Raw genomic sequence first — 17,729 nt, 5'->3', positions numbered from 1 at the left:
GTATAACCTTATGATATTTTCTTAGTATCCACTACAACTGACGTGTATAACCATATGATATTTTCTTAGTATCCACTACAACTGACGTGTATAACCTTATGATATTTTCTTAGTATCCACTACAACTGATGTGTATAACCTTATGATATTTTCTTAGTATCCACTACAACTGACGTGTATAACCTTATGATATTTTCTTAGTATCCACTACTACTGAAGTGTATAGATATAATCATATGTTCTTAATATCCACTACAACTGAAGTGTTTAGACTTTATGATATTTTCTCAGTATCCACTACAACTGATGTGTAGTGACTTTGTTATTTTCTTAGTATCCACTACAACTGACGTGTATAACCTTATGATATTTTCTTAGTATCCACTACAACTGACGTGTATAGACTTTATGATATTTTCTAAATATCCACTACAACTGATGTGTATAACCTTATGATATTTTCTTAGTATCCACTACAACTGACGTGTATAACCTTATGATATTTTCTTAGTATCCACTACAACTGACGTGTATAACCTTATGATATTTTCTTAGTATCCACTACAACTGACGTGTATAACCTTATGATATTTTCTTAGTATCCACTACAACTGATGTCTATAACCTTATGATATTTTCTTATTATCCACTACAACTGACGTGTATAACCTTATGATATTTTCTTAGTATCCACTACAATTGACAGGAATAGACTTTTATTAACATTTACAATCTAATGTACATTTATATGAACTGTCATTTTTTTAGTAATATGAAATGAATTGGTCTTTTTCTATTATAATGTTAAAAGTATTTGACTTGCATTAAAGTTGTACTCAACAAAAGCTTCATATAAATTTATTTTTCTAGAGTTACCCCTGGAAAATGCAATTTTTCAGAAATGTGATTATTTTTCTCATTGTTAATTATCTGAACAACAGGAAGCATGTAAAGTACCACAATCTTACAATATTTGCATATGAAGGACCTCTAATGTTTTCTTTAGATGTAAATAAAACAACTGTCTTATATTTCTTTTCGAAATTTGGTCACAGTTGATTTACTTTTTGTATGGAAATTTGTCTTTTACTAGAAATGCTCAGTATTTTAGAATCTCGATTATAAATGTCATTTTTTTTTTTTTTACCAGCTGGGTTTGATTGTTATGACTTCTTTTGTCAGATAAACCAGAATACAGGAGGCTAAATGAAAGCAGTGTGAATTCATCATTTATATGTCCAGTTTGCAAGAAATCTTTCAAGTCATACAAATCAGAAAGAACACATTTTCATTACCAACACACAAGTCATCGAAACTTCAGTTGCAACATTTGTGGGAAAACTTTCACACGAAAGCATGCTGTTTTTCGACACTATCGAGTGAAACACCAATCAGACAGTGGAGTTGGATAACGAGCATGACTAATTTGAAGATCTTGTGCTATGTTCTTTTTTATTAGTTAAGTATTTAGTTTAATTGGTTTCCAGAAGTTTAACATTAGTTTTCTTTATGCTAAGTATAAGATTAGTGAATGTCAAGGCATAATTTAATTACTTGCTATGTACAGCTTAATTCCAAAATGATATCTGACCACTTCTCACAAAAGAGCTTTTCTGGATTAGTACTGCCCTCTACTGGTGCAAATTTTCAATGCTCACTACTAGTTCCACCTCCCATTTCTGCATATCCACATGTAAATGATTATGCAGCAGTTCTCCACCAATAGGACTGTGGCAAAACCCCTATCATAACCAGCATCCTCTTCACATTTGCATTCATTAATCACTTTTTGAATGGAAGTAGTACTGTACAGATGTGCTTATTTTGCTTGCAAGTTTGTTTGTGTTTTTCTTTATACTACAGACTTAGTTTTTCTTTTCTATGTTTTTGTTATTTCTTTCTTTACTGGGGCCTTTTTTGCTAGTGCATTGTGGGTCCCACTCTGTGGCAAGTGGTGCCTGACCATGTATACTTTTTTTATTTTCAAAATCCAAACTGCCCATCCTGTGACCATGCTTGATGTTAATTACATTGTAGCTCTTGATGTTAATTACATTGTAGCTCTTCCTTCCATGGACCTTATGTACAATTACAGATGCTTCCAGGTGTTGGTTGTGTGTCTCATGGACACATATGAATAAAGCAAACAGGGATTGCTGCCCATCTCTGATGCTCCGTGGCATCGAGACTCTTCCTCATGTAGACCTGACGTACAATTACAGATGCTTCCAGGTGTTGGTTGTGTGTCTCATGGACACATATGAATAAAGCAAACAGGGATTGCTGCCCATCTCTGATGCTCCGTGGCATCGAGACTCTTCCTCATGTAGACCTGACGTACAATTACAGATGCTGCTGGGTGTTGGTTGATCAACTCCATCAACATGGTAGCTCTGCTTTTAAAAAGTATGATATTTTGGTCACCCATTGCACTGTCTCTGGTGATGTGGTCCTCTGGACTCTCCAACTCATTTTTTCCTCCTTTCTTCTAGTGGAGTATGGGAGTCCTTGGCACTTACCAGTTCCTAGCTGCTGGGTTGGTGGACCATGGAGGCCTGTCCTCTTGAGTGATACATCATACCACTCAGTTGAGAGTAGGGTTGTGGCAATCTGTGGTTGGCATACAGCACTTCCTACTGTGGATCTGATGTACAATTTCAGATACTGCCAGGTTTTGGTTGTAGCACTACACTGTATTAATATATCTATATCTGACAGATTGCTTTTTCCCACCATGGCATTCCTCCTTCCTACCATTTTCCAGATGTACATTCGTAGTGGGTCTGGTGTTGGTTGGAGACAGTCTGGTCACGATTAGCATCATGTGTTGATGGTGTGATGCACTTTCTACTGCAGACCTGATGTACAATTCTAAATTCTGCCAGGTTTTGGTTGAGTATTCCACCATGTCACAGCTTTATATATATATATATATATATTGCAGTTTGCCCCTCAGGCTGAGATCTTCCTCCTACCTACTGTCCTCCAACTGCTATTCCCAGGGGGTCAGATGTTGGTTGGAGATGGTCCAGCTACATGAGTCCTTCCATGTGTTCTGGCTGGTATCCTTCTTTCTACCACAGACTGGATGAAAAATGCCTAATTCTGCTAGGTTTTGAACTAGTGCTGCACCCCACGTTTGCAGTTCCTCTTCCTACTGTCTGCTGGATGTTGATTCTTGGCGAATCTGGTGCGGCTGTATCTGGACACAATACATGTATTCCCACTTGTGTACAGCAGGGTATCCTCTGCCTACCGTGGACTGAAAGAACCATACCAAATGCTGCCAGGTTTTGGACCAGAGATGTCATCCCACCAGGGTTTTCCTCCTTCCTGCCATCTGCTGGATGTCAGTTTGTGGTGGATCAGGTGTTGGTTGGGTTGGAAATGCATGCAAGTGGAGATGGAATTTTGGTATGGAAGCTCTTCTTCCCTACTAATTTCCATTTCAATGTGAAGAGATAGGGGATCTTCTGCTTGCCGCAAATACATTTACAGATACCACCAGGTGTTGGATGAATTTGAACTACCTCTACGGTCTGTCGCACCCTAGCCACTCAACACCCAGGGGTCCTATTAATTGGTAATACTTATTATGGGATTCCTTCATTGTTTTTCCTCCTTTTATGTTCAGGACACAATCATAAAAGAGTGAAGAGTATACTTGGATCAGATACAGTTACCACCAGGTGTTGGATGAGTTTGAACTACCACTATGGTCTGTAGCACCCTAGCAACTCAACACCCAAGGGTCCCATTAATTGGTAATACTTATTACGGGATTCCTTCATGTTTTTTCCTCCTTTTATGTTCAGGACACAATCATAAAAAGAGTGAAGAATATACTTGGATCAGATGTGATGCATTCTCCCACTATAATGTGATATTTTCTTTTTTGGTTCCATATCTCATGGTCTCTCTTTGGGCTCTTCCTAAAGGGGAATCATTTTTGACCCTCCACCATTTCAATGTGGGATTCTAGTTATTTTGTGAGATATTGTATTGGAAGTTAACATTTTCCTAAATTGAAAATGTATTTCCGATAAATACTTACCTCCCCTCACATTTCTCACCCAGCCTCCCCACTTCAGGGGATATGTGGTTTAGGTCTTCTAACCAATCTTGCAGTGATTAATGAGAGCAAATGTAGAGAGGGCACTGGTTATGATATGGGTTGTGTCGTGTTCCTTTTGGTAGACAGCTGCTGCACAATCATTTATATGTGAATATGCAGAAGTAGGAGGTGGAAGACTAGAGGTCAGCATTGAAAATTTGTACTCATATAGGGCAGTACTAATCAAGAAAAGCTAGTTTGTGAGTTGAGGTAAGTATTTATCGGAAATACATTTTCAGTGTTGCTGTTTATATATTAATTAGTATACCCTTGAAGCTTGTGTCTCTGTAATTACAGGAAAGAATGATCTGTAATTTTCTCTTACAAAATAATGTATTATGTAACTTAGTGTAAATTTTAGTATTTATAAAGTTCACTTTTCCTGTTATTTTTTCAGTTGGAATTTATTGACAGTTAACTCACACACTTGTTGAGACATAGAAAAATGCTCTACACAGAATTTCCTGAATCTAACACAACACAATGACAAAATCCAATTTTTTTCCTGGCTTTGTAATTTATTTCATTTCACAGAATTTTGACGACTATATTTCTTTCTTTGGTTAATTTATGTAGCTAAGCCTAACTCACTGCCACAGTGCAGGTTTTACAGTTTTTATGAATCTGTTTGAGTGAAATTTCATAAAAATGTGCAACAAAGTGCTGTAAGCCTGAAGATGATTGCTTTCTAGGGGTTCTGGTGACATGCCCCTCTAGAAAATGTTTTATTTGATTAAGCAGAATGGTGCAATCTGGTACATTTCTTGGATCAAAATTATGTTGAACCTGGATCCAGCTGCTCAAATAACCAAAATGTGTTATCGAAAGCTGCTAATCCTAAAGAGTACGTGACAAAAAAATGTTTACTAATGTGTGAGAATGAAAATATATACAGATACATGAGTCTCACTCTCAGTGGGTGAGTGTTGTTAGCACTGGACAATATTGATAACATTCTGAACCAGGTTAATTCTTTCTTGAGTTAATTTATTCAGCTAAGCCTATCTCACTGCCTCCTGCAATGTCCTAACATTAGTAACTTTCTGAACTGGCATTCTTTCTAATGTTAATTTACTAAGCTAAGCCTATCTCACTGTCACTTGCAGTATCCTAATATTGATAACATTCTGAACTAGGCTTATTCTTGCTTGGTTAATTTACTAAGCTAAGCCTATCTCACTGTCACTTGCAGTATCCTAATATTGATAACATTCTGAACTAGGCTTATTCTTGCTTGGTTAATTTACTAAGCTAAGCCTATCTCACTGTCACTTGCAGTATCCTAACATTGATAACATTCTGAACTAGGCTTATTCTTGCTTGGTTAATTTATTCAACTAAGCCTATCTCACTGACAGTGTTCTAATGCTGATAAAAATTCTGAGATAGGTTGGCTGAAATTTAACTCTTATCATTAACTCATCAAGTTGTTTCTTAAAACTCGTGAGGTATGTAAATTAATGTGTAAAAAATATACACAGACTGTTCTTTACATTAACTACTTTCCTTTGATTATGAGTTTGAGCCCTCTTCCTGGAATCTTCATTGGGCAAAAATGTACTGAATGATACAAATTCATATTTCTGTGGAACCCTTTTTTAAAGGCAGGTGTCTAAGCAACACTCCTAACAATATCTGACATCTGTTATGACAATTGTTAACCTACGTAGAAATTGCTCAAAATGAATTATGATAAATACAATATTAACATATATAGATGTAAACTTTTATATATACTGAAGAATCAAAAACAAAATAAATATTTTGCAGATTCTGTTGTTTAAAAATATTTAAGATAACAATTACATGAATATAAAAACACAAGAACATTAAATAGTATAATCATAGGTACTGTATTTCACCTTTTACTTAGGATGCAACTATCTGTCAGATCATACCATGTTGTCCTACTCTAGGCTTTTCTCATCTATAACGGTCCTACATAATTTGTGATGTCATCTCTCTCTTGTCTCCCTCTTGATCTTTTTTTGCCATTCTGTTGTTCATCTGCTGTCTGTTAATCTTGCTGTTATGTACTGTCCATTTCTAGTTGCTTGCACCAATAAAATTGATGATGTCTTTCACATTTCTTTGTTCTTTGATTGTTTATTAATATAATGTTGAGCATTTTGCTTTCCACCACTCATTGTGCAATTCTTAATTTATTTTGTATTTGTTTCATGGTCGACCAGGTCTGACAGCCTCATGCCATTGTTGGCATAATGCACTGTTCAATTAATTTCCTTTTAGTGATATTGGTAGTCTTTTATCTGAAAATATTTTTCTTTATCTTCCAAAAAAGCTCCATCTTGTTTTTTTCTTGTAAGCACCTCCTCTTTGATTGTATCTCTCATTTTTAAATTTTATATTGTTCCATTCTTTCAAAAATTTCTTTCTCTATCATGATGTAATTGTTTGAGTTGAAGTTTTTGTATATATTTCTCTGTATCTTTACCTTTGTGCACGGGGCCAGGTGGTTACGGTGCTCGACTCACAATCTGCGGGTCGCTGGTACGAATCCCTCTCATGCCAAACATGCTCACCCTTTCAGCCGTGGGGGCATTATAATGTGATGGTCAAACCCAACAATTCATTGGGAAAAGAGTATCCTAAGAGTTGGCAGTGGATAGTGATGACTAGCTGCCTTCCCTCTAGTCTTACACTGCTAAATTAGAAACGGCTAGTGCAGATAGCCCTTGTGTAGCTTTGCGCAACATTCATAACAAACCTTTGTGCATTTTAAGTAATTTTCTCTTGCTTTCAAGAAACGATTTATTCAGTTGACTTTCCATTTTGGATACAGAGTCGGTAGAAAAGTGTAATGTCATCTGCAAACCTCAGGTTGGACAATATTTCTCCGTCTACATTAACTACATCATTTTCAAATTCTGTGTTTTTGAATGTTTCTTCCAAGGTGGTAGTGAACAGCTTGGTGATATTGGATCTCCTGTCATATGCCTTGCATTATTTTGATCACTGATGATACTTTATGATTAAGTTGTGTCCAAGCTTTTACATCAGTATACGTGTGTTCTATTATATTAACTGTTATCTATTTGATCACTGATGATACTTTATTATTAAGTTGTGTCCAAGCTCTTACATCAGTATATGTGTATTCTATTATATTAACTGTTATCTATTTGATAACTGATGATACTTTGTTATTAAGTTGTGTCCAAGCTGTTACATCAGTATATGTGTATTCTATTATATTAACTGTTATCTATTTGATAACTGATGATACTTTGTTATTAAGTTGTGTCCAAGCTCTTACATCAGTATATGTGTGTGTTCTATTATATTAACTGTTATCTATTTGATCACTGATGATACTTTATTATTAAGTTGTGTCCAAGCTCTTACATCAGTATATCTGTATTCTGTTATATTAACTCACGTTTCATGTTATACTGCTGAATGTTCTGTGATGTCAAAAACTTTCTTGTAATCGACAAAGCCGATGTAAAGGGAGAGGTTGTACTCATTTGTCTCTTCTGTTATTTGATTTATTATTTGTAGATGTTAAATGTTCTTTTCTGAAACCTGTTCTTCTCTGGGTTGGTTCTCATCAAGCACTTTTTTCAATCTGTTCTGTTGTATTGTCTCTCCTGTTATTTGATTTATTACTCTTTGATGTTAAATGTTCTTTTCTTAAACCTGTTCTTCTCTGGGTTGGTTCTCATTAAGCATATTTTTCAATCTGTTCTGTTGTATTGTCTCTTCTGTTATTTGATTTATTATTCGTAGATGTTAAATGTTCTTTTCTTAAACCTGTTCTTCTCTGCGTTGATTCTCATTAAGCACTTTTTTCAATCTGTTGTATTGTCTCTTCTGTTATTTGATTTATTACTCTTTGATGTTAAATGTTCTTTTCTGAAACCTGTTCTTCTCTGGGTTGATTCTCATTAAGCATATTTTTCAATCTGTTCTGTAGTATTTTTATAAAAACCCATACACTGCAGTAATAGAGGGCTAATTCGAGTGTAATTTTTAACATCTCTCTTCTTGCAAGGGATAATGATATTGGCTTCCTTCCATTTTTTGGAATTCTATTTAGTTTCAAAAGTTGAAAAGTATGGTTAATACTTATAATGTTTCTTGATCCCCACAGCTTAAGTGTGGTTGCTATTATTTGGTTGTTTCCAACTTCCCTCTTCTTTTTCCACTTCTTCACTGCTGATTGGCTGTACATCTGTGTTATCTTGTTTTTCTGTTGGTTCGTTCTTTATAGAAATCTGAAGATATTCCCATTCTATTTTTGTATATTTTTTTAGTCCTATGATCTTTTTCTGTTATAGCCTCTATGTTTTATTTCATTTTTCTCCTTTGTCTTGATAATATTTTCTTTCTAATCAATTCAGCATATTCCAATTTTTCTGGTAATATCTTATTTTCCTAAGTTTTTCTTTCTCTTGTTGAGTATTTCTATTTCTCTGTTTTCTTGTGAGAGTGAAATACTTCCTGTGTGTCTATCTAGTTTTGATGTCTCTTCCCAGATGATGCTACTTAGTGCTTCACATCTATTTCTCTGTTTTCTTGTGAGAGTGACCATCTGGGAAGAGACATCAAAACTAGAGAGACACACAGGAAGTATTTCACTCTCACAAGAAAAACAGAGAAATAGATGTGAAGCACTAAGTAGCATCATCTGGGAAGAGACATCAAACTAGATAGACACACAGGAAGTATTTCACTCTCACAAGAAAACAGAGAAATAGATGTGAAGCACTAAGTAGCATCATCTGGGAAGAGACATCAAACTAGACAGACACACAGGAAGTATTTCACTCTCACAAGAAAAACAGAGAAATAGATGTGAAGCACTTAGTAGCATCATCTGGGAAGAGACATCAAAACTAGATAGACACACAGGAAGTATTTGCTACACATCTATTTCCATTTGTTTGTTCTTGAGTACTTCAGATTTGTTTATGATGTTTAGTTGAAAACTATCCATATTCTCTGGTTTGTTGGTTAATAGTATTTTCATTCTTCATATTGTCTTAAGTTTTGCTAGTTTCTGACATATGCTGATTCTTCTTTGTACCATTCTGTGCTCACTTCCAACATCCACTTTTGTGGTAAACTCACAGGTTTTCATGATACCTCTTTGGTTTGTTAATATTTGGTTCTTAGTTGTTGTGTTAGGACTCTCCCATGTTCGATATCTGTTTTCTTCCTTCATGAACAGGGTGCTTGCAATAATTAGATTTTCTTTTATGACAAATTTCAACATTCTGTTATCTGATTCATTTTTCTCCCATGCTGAATGACCAGTGCATATAAATGGCTCTCGTGACTCCTTCAGTCTGATTTTAGTATTGAAATCTTCCATCACTATCTTGTATCTTGAATATAATAAACATAAGAAAACAATAAAGTACTCATAGGTATTGGATTTCAAAATAAAATGCTTAAATTTTGATTTACTACAGCATTTTACTCTGACATTTGTAATAAATCTTTGATGAGGGTTGAAGAAGGTCCTATTTGTGTTATGCTTACAACAGCCTTTTACTCTGACATTTGTAATAAATCTTTGATGAGGGTTGAAGAAGGTCCTGTTTGTGTTATGCTTACTACAGGTTTTTAGAACAAGTTTCACAATTATGGACTCTAAAGATGAAGGACAGTAGTGGATTAGAACAAGTTTCACAATTATGGACTTTAAAGATGAAGGACATTAGTGGATTAGAACAAGTTTCACAATTATGAACTCTAAAGATGAAGGACAGTAGTGGATTAGAACAAGTTTCACAATTATGGACTCTAAAGATGAAGGACATTAGTGGATTAGAACAAGTTTCACAATTATGAACTCTAAAGATGAAGGACAGTAGTGGATTAGAACAAGTTTCACAATTATGGACTCTAAAGATGAAGGACTGTAGTGGATTAGAACAACTTTCACAATTATGGACTCTAAAGATGAAGGACAGTAGTGGATTAGAACAAGTTTCACAATTATGGACTCTAAAGATGAAGGACATTAGTGGATTAGAACAAGTTTCATGATTATGAACTTTCAACATGATAGTAGCCTGGATTCTGTAATATGAAGACGTGTCTTGTTTGGTTGTAGCTTATTTGTTGAGAGGTATGATTTAGGGTTAATTCAATGACATGAGCAAAGGATGACCTTGGTGATGTTCAGGTTAGTTCTAAAGATGCTCGATAGGGCTGACTGTGTTGACTGCGGAAGATGCTTTTCAAACAAGTTTTGAACTGTACAAGTACAGTGTATTTGTGCAAAATCATCTTGAAAGAATATTTTAATCAGAGTCCGAATGCATCATTTTTGGGTAGACATAATTACTAACCTGTTCTTGGTACACTCTGAATGTTGTATCTTCTCATCAAGCATTAAAAGACCCAATCCCTGCCACAAGAATGTTTCCCACATCAGCACTATGTCATCAACAGTAATAATACAAGCATAGTCAAATGCCTTATATAATTTTCTACATATTTTGACTATTAGTCGAGGAAAGTGTGAAAAGTAGTTCATTAATTACATCATTACAGTTTGTGCTCTAAGAACATCTGAATTTGAGCTTTCCTGTGTGACATTTCTGGGCCGGTTATCAGTAGCTATATGACATTTTTTGTATTATTCTTGACATGATTGAATTGGAAATAATGTTATCCTGATCATTGTTGAAGGAATTAGGACACAGACATATGTCTGTTGTACTTTACAGGCTTGTATGATCATCTTTTCACCAGCTACTCTCTGACAATGAGTGCTTCGAAAGAAACAATGTTTGATGATGATGCTCTTACTAAATATGGATGTGTACCTACCGTTATTCCCCTTTGAAAGTCCGAGATATCTTTTCCCATTATTTTGCGAACCAAGTAATCACTTGAACATCTCATGATTAGCCTTTCCCTAAATATATAGTAATGTTCTACTAATGTCTTATAACAATGGAGCTCCTTTGTTTTTAATCGATCAGACTTATATTTTATTGTAAAGCAATTATATTTTAGTCATATTTAAAGTTTTTTGTGAATATTAAACAATGTTGGCTGTGTTTGACTAGTGGATTTTATTTATTTACTCCGAGATGAATAATTAACTGCTGGAAAATGTCTGTTCAAAAAAACTGTTTCATTTATTCCTTTAAGGAGAAAACTGGATATATTTGAATTGGTCTTATAGTAAGTTTTGTATGCAATCTTGTTATATGTTTGAAGTAAAAAAGGACATGAAGATTGTAGTTCGTTATGAAATAAGGAACGAATCAAGGAGTTTCTTTTCAAGTGGGATTTTACATTTGTAGTTTATTTATTATTCATTTTTCATGCATAATTGATTAGAATTTTACATTGTAAGAAAACTGTTACTTTATTTAGAGGTTAAGCATTGTTCTGGCTATATTGATGTTGTTTTTAAAAATTAGAAAAACTCCAATATTACATCTGTTTTTGTGACGTTATTATTTTATGGGTTTAATAATTTTTGTTATTGCTGTTCCAGAAGTATTTGCACCTGGAGAACAGACGTGGCCTTATAGATGTGACATCTGTAATAAGAGTTTTCTGTCTCACCTATCACGGAAGTCTCATGTTCATTATCAACACAGGAGCCACAGGAGGTTTCCGTGTAACTTCTGTGGAAAAGTGTTTACAAGAAAACATACAATGATCACTCACTTTCGGCAAAAACACCTTTAACATGTTCACTGTAGGAGTCAGTTTTGTATATTGAATGTATGTTGGCACTTACAATAAACTATTTGACAAAATTTGAAGAACATTCTTTTTGAACTCCAATCTTTTGGTTTGGGCAGATGATTACAACATTTCCTGTTTTCTCTAAACTGATCATCTGATAAAGAATGCTGCCGTTCTTTGTATCAAACGACTTTAACCATTTAATCTAATTTTATTACAGGTCATGGAGAGCAACAATAACTATCAAATCAAGAATTGTTTGATATTTGTATGTTGAACTTGTAGTATTTCAACATCCAAATAATGTCTTTTAATTCGACAGAATGCTATATTTTTGTTGCTAGCTGGAAACCCTAATTGGAGAGTAAACAAGCCCAAGCTATAGACAGAAGGCTAAAAGAGTGCAAGACTAAGTTTAAGTGAAATATTAGTTTATATTTGTTGATCAAAGAGAAATAAAAGTTTCATGAAATTGTTGTTTACTTTCCTGGTCTTGATTCTATAACACAATTGAAAAATTAAACTTAGTGCAGTTTTATGTTATGGGTTTGTTAGAAATTTCATGTTTTATTGAGGGTTACATTATATCTTCGTTTTCTAATCTGTTTTTATGTTTTCCTAAACAAAATTTGTTTAAAGGGAATCATTTCAAAACTTATTGAACTAGTAATCATGTTGTGTTTGCCATCAGGGATGTAGAATGTTCTATAGTAATCACGTTCTGTTCACCTTCAGGGATGTAGAATGTTCTATATTTAACTTTTTCTGTTCACCTTCAGGGATGTAGGATGTTCTATAGTAACCATGTTCTGTTTGCCATCAGGGATGTAGAATGTTCTATATTTAACTTTTTCTGTTCACCTTCAGGGATGTAGGATGTTCTATAGTAACCATATTCTGTTCACCTTCAGGGATGTAGAATGTTCTGTTCACCTTCAGGGATGTAGGATGTTCTATAGTAACCATGTTCTGTTCACCTTCAGGGATGTAGAATGTTCTATAGTAATCATGTTGTGTTTGCCATCAGGGATGTAGGATGTTCTATAGTAACCATGTTCTGTTCACCTTCAGGGATGTAGAATGTTCTATAGTAATCACGTTCTGTTCACCTTCAGGGATGTAGGATGTTCTATAGTAACCATGTTCTGTTCACCTTCAGGGATGTAGAATGTTCTATAGTAATCATGTTGTGTTTGCCATCAGGGATGTAGGATGTTCTATAGTAACCATGTTCTGTTCACCTTCAGGGATGTAGAATGTTCTATAGTAATCATGTTGTGTTTGCCATCAGGGATGTAGGATGTTCTATAGTAACCATGTTCTGTTCACCTTCAGGGATGTAGAATGTTCTGTAGTAACCATGTTCTGTTCACTTCAGGGATGTAGAATATTCTGTAGTAACCATGTTCTGTTCACCTTCAGGGATGTAGAATGTTCTGTAGTAACCATGTTCTGTTCAACTTCAGGGATGTAGAATATTCTGTTGTAACCATGTTCTGTTCACCTTCAGGGATGTAGAATGTTCTGTTGTAACCATGTTCTGTTCACCTTCAGGGATGTAGAATATTCTGTAGTAACCATGTTCTGTTCACCTTCAGGGATGTAGGATGTTCTATAGTAACCTTGTAGTATAGTAACTTTTAGCATTTTGATCATACGAAGTCTGTGTAGCAGTTTTTTTTAATTGTAAGTCTTTTTGAACAAAAGTACATTTTTTAACTTACCTAAAGCTTTCCAGTGTTAAACAAAGGTCCCTATATGAGGCCTGGAATATTATCAGCATCTTTCTTATCATGTGGTTCTTGGAAGTATTCCTATTGGAGAGATTATTGATTTAGATAAAACAGTAAATAGTGATATGTATCATGTAAAGTGGAGTGTATGTACCACATATAATTTTGTTCAAAATGTTTTTAATCCTAAAGTTAAAAATCTTATTATGGTATTTGATGTCACCTATCATGTTTACTTGTGTTTAATGTGCTGCAATTTATGTCATCGTTGTAACAAGAAACTGCAATGTTCCTAATATGCAGAACAATGTTACTGACACTAGTAATGGTATCTTTACCAAAAGGTCTACAAGTAATATACTCTAGAGAAATTGAACTCGGTAAAGGCCCATGCATGTGTTAAAGCAGCTAAAGTTGCTTTTAAAGGCCTTCAGGTGAAGTATTTTTTGGACAGTATACTTCACATCAGGAGGCTTGCATATAGTATAGAATGATTTATATCAGAAGGTCTACATGTGACACATTCTGGAGTAGCATGATTTATACCAGAAGGTCTACGTGTGAAACATTCTGGAGTAGCATGATTTATACCAGAAGGTCTACATGTAACACATTCTGGAATAGCATGATTTATACCAGAAGGTCTACATGTGACACATTCTGGAATAACATGATTTATACCAGAAGGTCTATATGTGACACATTCTGGAGTAGCATGACTTATACCAGAATGTCTACATGTGACACATTCTGGAGTAGCATGATTTATACCAGAAGGTCTACATGTGACACATTCTGGATAGCATGATTTATACCAGAAGGTCTACATGTGACACATTCTGGAATACCATGATCTATACCAGAAGGTCTACATGTGACACATTCTGGAATAGCATGATTTATACCAGGTCTACATGTGACACATTCTGGAGTAGCATGATTTATACCAGAAGGTCTACATGTGACACATTCTGGAGTAGCATGATTTATACCAGAAGGTCTACATGTGATGCATTCAGTAGTCCCATAATTTACAACAGAAAGCTTACATGTGACACATTCTGGAGTAGTATAATTGATACCTTCTGGAGCAACATTATTTATATCAGAACACCTAAACATGAGATATTCTGGAGCAAATCTGGCAGTGCTAAAATACTTACACACAAAGTTTATTATAAGACAGACTATCAACTACAAACAGATGCACAAAAGAAGAAATATGATATTATTGTTGACAGCATTTTTTCTCATAACTGGTCGTTAATCTTAGTGTGGTGGTACGTATTCAGTAATAACTCATTTACACTGTTTACATATTGTTCTCCCACTTATATTTACAAGTTAAATATTTATAATATTTCGATCTTGTATACTGATTCTAAAGGATACTCTTATTTTCAGAATCTTCACATAAAGAATGTTGTAAGACAGTTAGTAGTGTTCACATAAGTAAAATGTTTAGTATTGTTCACATAAGTAAAATGTTTAATAGTGTTCACATAAGTAAAATGTTTAGTAGTGTTCACATAAGTAAAATGTTTATAGTGTTCACATAAGTAAAATGTTTAGTAGTGTTCACATAAGTAAAATGTTTAATATGTTCACATAAGTAAAATGTTTAGTAGTTTTCACATAAGTAAAATGTTTAGTTGTGTTCACATAAGTAAAATGTTTAGTAGTGTTCACATAAGTAAAATGTTTAGTAGTGTTCACATTGTAAGATAGTCAGTAGTGTTCACATAAGTAAAATGTTTAGTAGTTTTCACATTGTAAGATAGTCAGTATTGTTCACATAAGTAAAATGTTTAGTAGTGTTCACATTGTAAGATATTCAGTAGTGTTCACATAAGTAAAATGTTTAGTAGTTTTCACATTGTAAGATAGTCAGTATTGTTCACATAAGTAAAATGTTTAGTAGTGTTCACATTGTAAGATAGTCAGTATTGTTCACATAAGTAAAATGTTTAGTAGTGTTCACATTGTAAGATAGTCAGTATTGTTCACATAAGTAAAATGTTTAGTAGTGTTCACATTGTAAGATAGTCAGTATTGTTCACATAAGTAAAATGTTTAGTAGTGTTCACATAAGTAAAATGTTCACATGAATTGCCTGTAAACATGAAGGAAAGTTCTCCAGAATACCATCCTAAGATTTACCTACTGATTGTAGTCCTTAACCCTAGACATTCTTGTTCATCTGGGAAAATCTTAAGGAAGGGATGAGAAGTTTTCTCCAGAATACCATCGTAAGACTTACCCATAGATTGTAGTCCTAACCCTCCAGGATTCTATCCTTGACTTACATATGGGTTGTAAGGCTGTGTTAGCATCGTAGGTTGAAAATATCCACTGTTGAAATTAATATATAGACACCCTGTATTTACCCCACATGTCACAGAAAGCTAGGGGGTGTTGGTGTTCTGTTAATTTGTTGTAAAAGGACAAATTGCACTTTCAGTAATATTGTGTTATAATTTAGCTATATGAAAAATGTAAATCAATAATTTGTTCACTTAATTTATTTTATTCATTGTGTATTTTGAACATTTATACTTTCAAGGTGAAGGTAAACATTGAATTTCTGATTGGTGACTGATTTTCTCCCAGTAATAGCAATAAGATTCAATAATTCAGAGGTGCCATAGCTGAAAATGTCGCTATACATATAAGTGTTAGTTTGTTAATATGCTTTCTTAATAATTCATTATTTGATATCTAAGGTATTCAGAAAACTTGATTAATATGACTTCACAAGCTTAGAACCATTTTCATGGATAATGACTATAACAAATCATATGTTAATTCCAAACATGATGTCTGGGAAACTAGAAAGTATAGACATGGTCATATGAAATGGAAATGTCAGCAAAGCAACATGATTTTATCAAACTGGAATGTCATCAAAGCCACATGATTTTATCAAACTGGAATGTCATCAAAGCCACATGATTTTATCAAGCTGGAATGTCCACAAAGAACCATGATTTTATCAAGCTGGAATATCAACAAAGCAACATGATTTTATCAAACTGGAATGTCCACAAAGTAACATGATCTTACCAAACTGGAATGTCAACAAAGCAACATGATTTTAAGTATTTTTTTGTTGTTGTTTTTCTGACTTCATATTAATTCATAGAAGGTTTGTTATTTGTATTTATTTTTATAGGCAAGCAAGAATGATCTATTTAAAAGACGATTAAAAATTAATTATCTTTTTATTTAGAATACACATGCCTACTGAAGTGCAGAAAGAAAATGTTTTATTAATTATTATTCTTTATGAATATGCTTCTGTTACATGTTGTTACTGCTTAATAAATTGTAAATTGTGGATTAATGACTGTTGGAAACATTAGCAGTAATTGGCTCATGCATAACTGAGGCTCCAATTCTTTCCAGTAATACTACAGTGTAATGAACTATAAATGGGTGATTGCTCTGTGTATTGATACTGGAATGTCTTGCATTTTGCTACAGTAATCATAAAAAAACTGGCTAATAAGGAAAGCTCGGATTGACATCAGTTGTAGAAATAAAAACCAGTGAAATAATTATATTCTCAAGGAATGATACTTTCTTAACAAACATAAACCAATACTTTCATAAATGCATTGTTTATAGGTTAGACTTGTTTACAAGTTTGACTCGTACTACTATGAGGGTTAACTTTAATATTTTGCCAGGTTGATTCAAACACACAATGTAATTGAGCTATGATCAACAATAAAATTTTGTTACCTTGCAGTGATAATGTGCCACAACTGTTACACTAAAAACTAACACTGTTTTTCCTGCCGTTAGTGCCTGCAACAGCTGTTACACTGAAAACGAGCAATGTTTTTCATGCTGTTAACGGCTGCCACAACTGTTACACTGAAAACTAACACTGTTTGTCATGCCGTTAATGCCTGCCACAACTGTCACACTGAAAACTAGCACTGTTTGTACTGCCATTAATGCCTGCCACAACTGTTACACTAAAACAAGCACTATTTGTTCTGCTGTTAGTGCCTGCAACAACTGTAATATGAAGGTTATATTGAACTCTTCAAGGTTCTGCTCAATCACAAAGGTGGCAATCAAGAGTTTGTGTAAAAATTGTCTAATTGTGTGAACAGTTGCCTTCCCCATCTTGAATGAGTGTATCCTGTGTATATTTAGTTGAGAGCCTGTATAAGTATTTATGAATGGAT

This window comes from Limulus polyphemus, unplaced genomic scaffold, assembly GCF_000517525.1.
Source record: "Limulus polyphemus unplaced genomic scaffold, Limulus_polyphemus-2.1.2 Scaffold3558, whole genome shotgun sequence".
In the NCBI taxonomy this organism is placed as follows: Eukaryota; Metazoa; Arthropoda; class Merostomata; order Xiphosura; family Limulidae; genus Limulus; species Limulus polyphemus.
Note: the sequence above shows the minus strand (reverse complement) of the source record.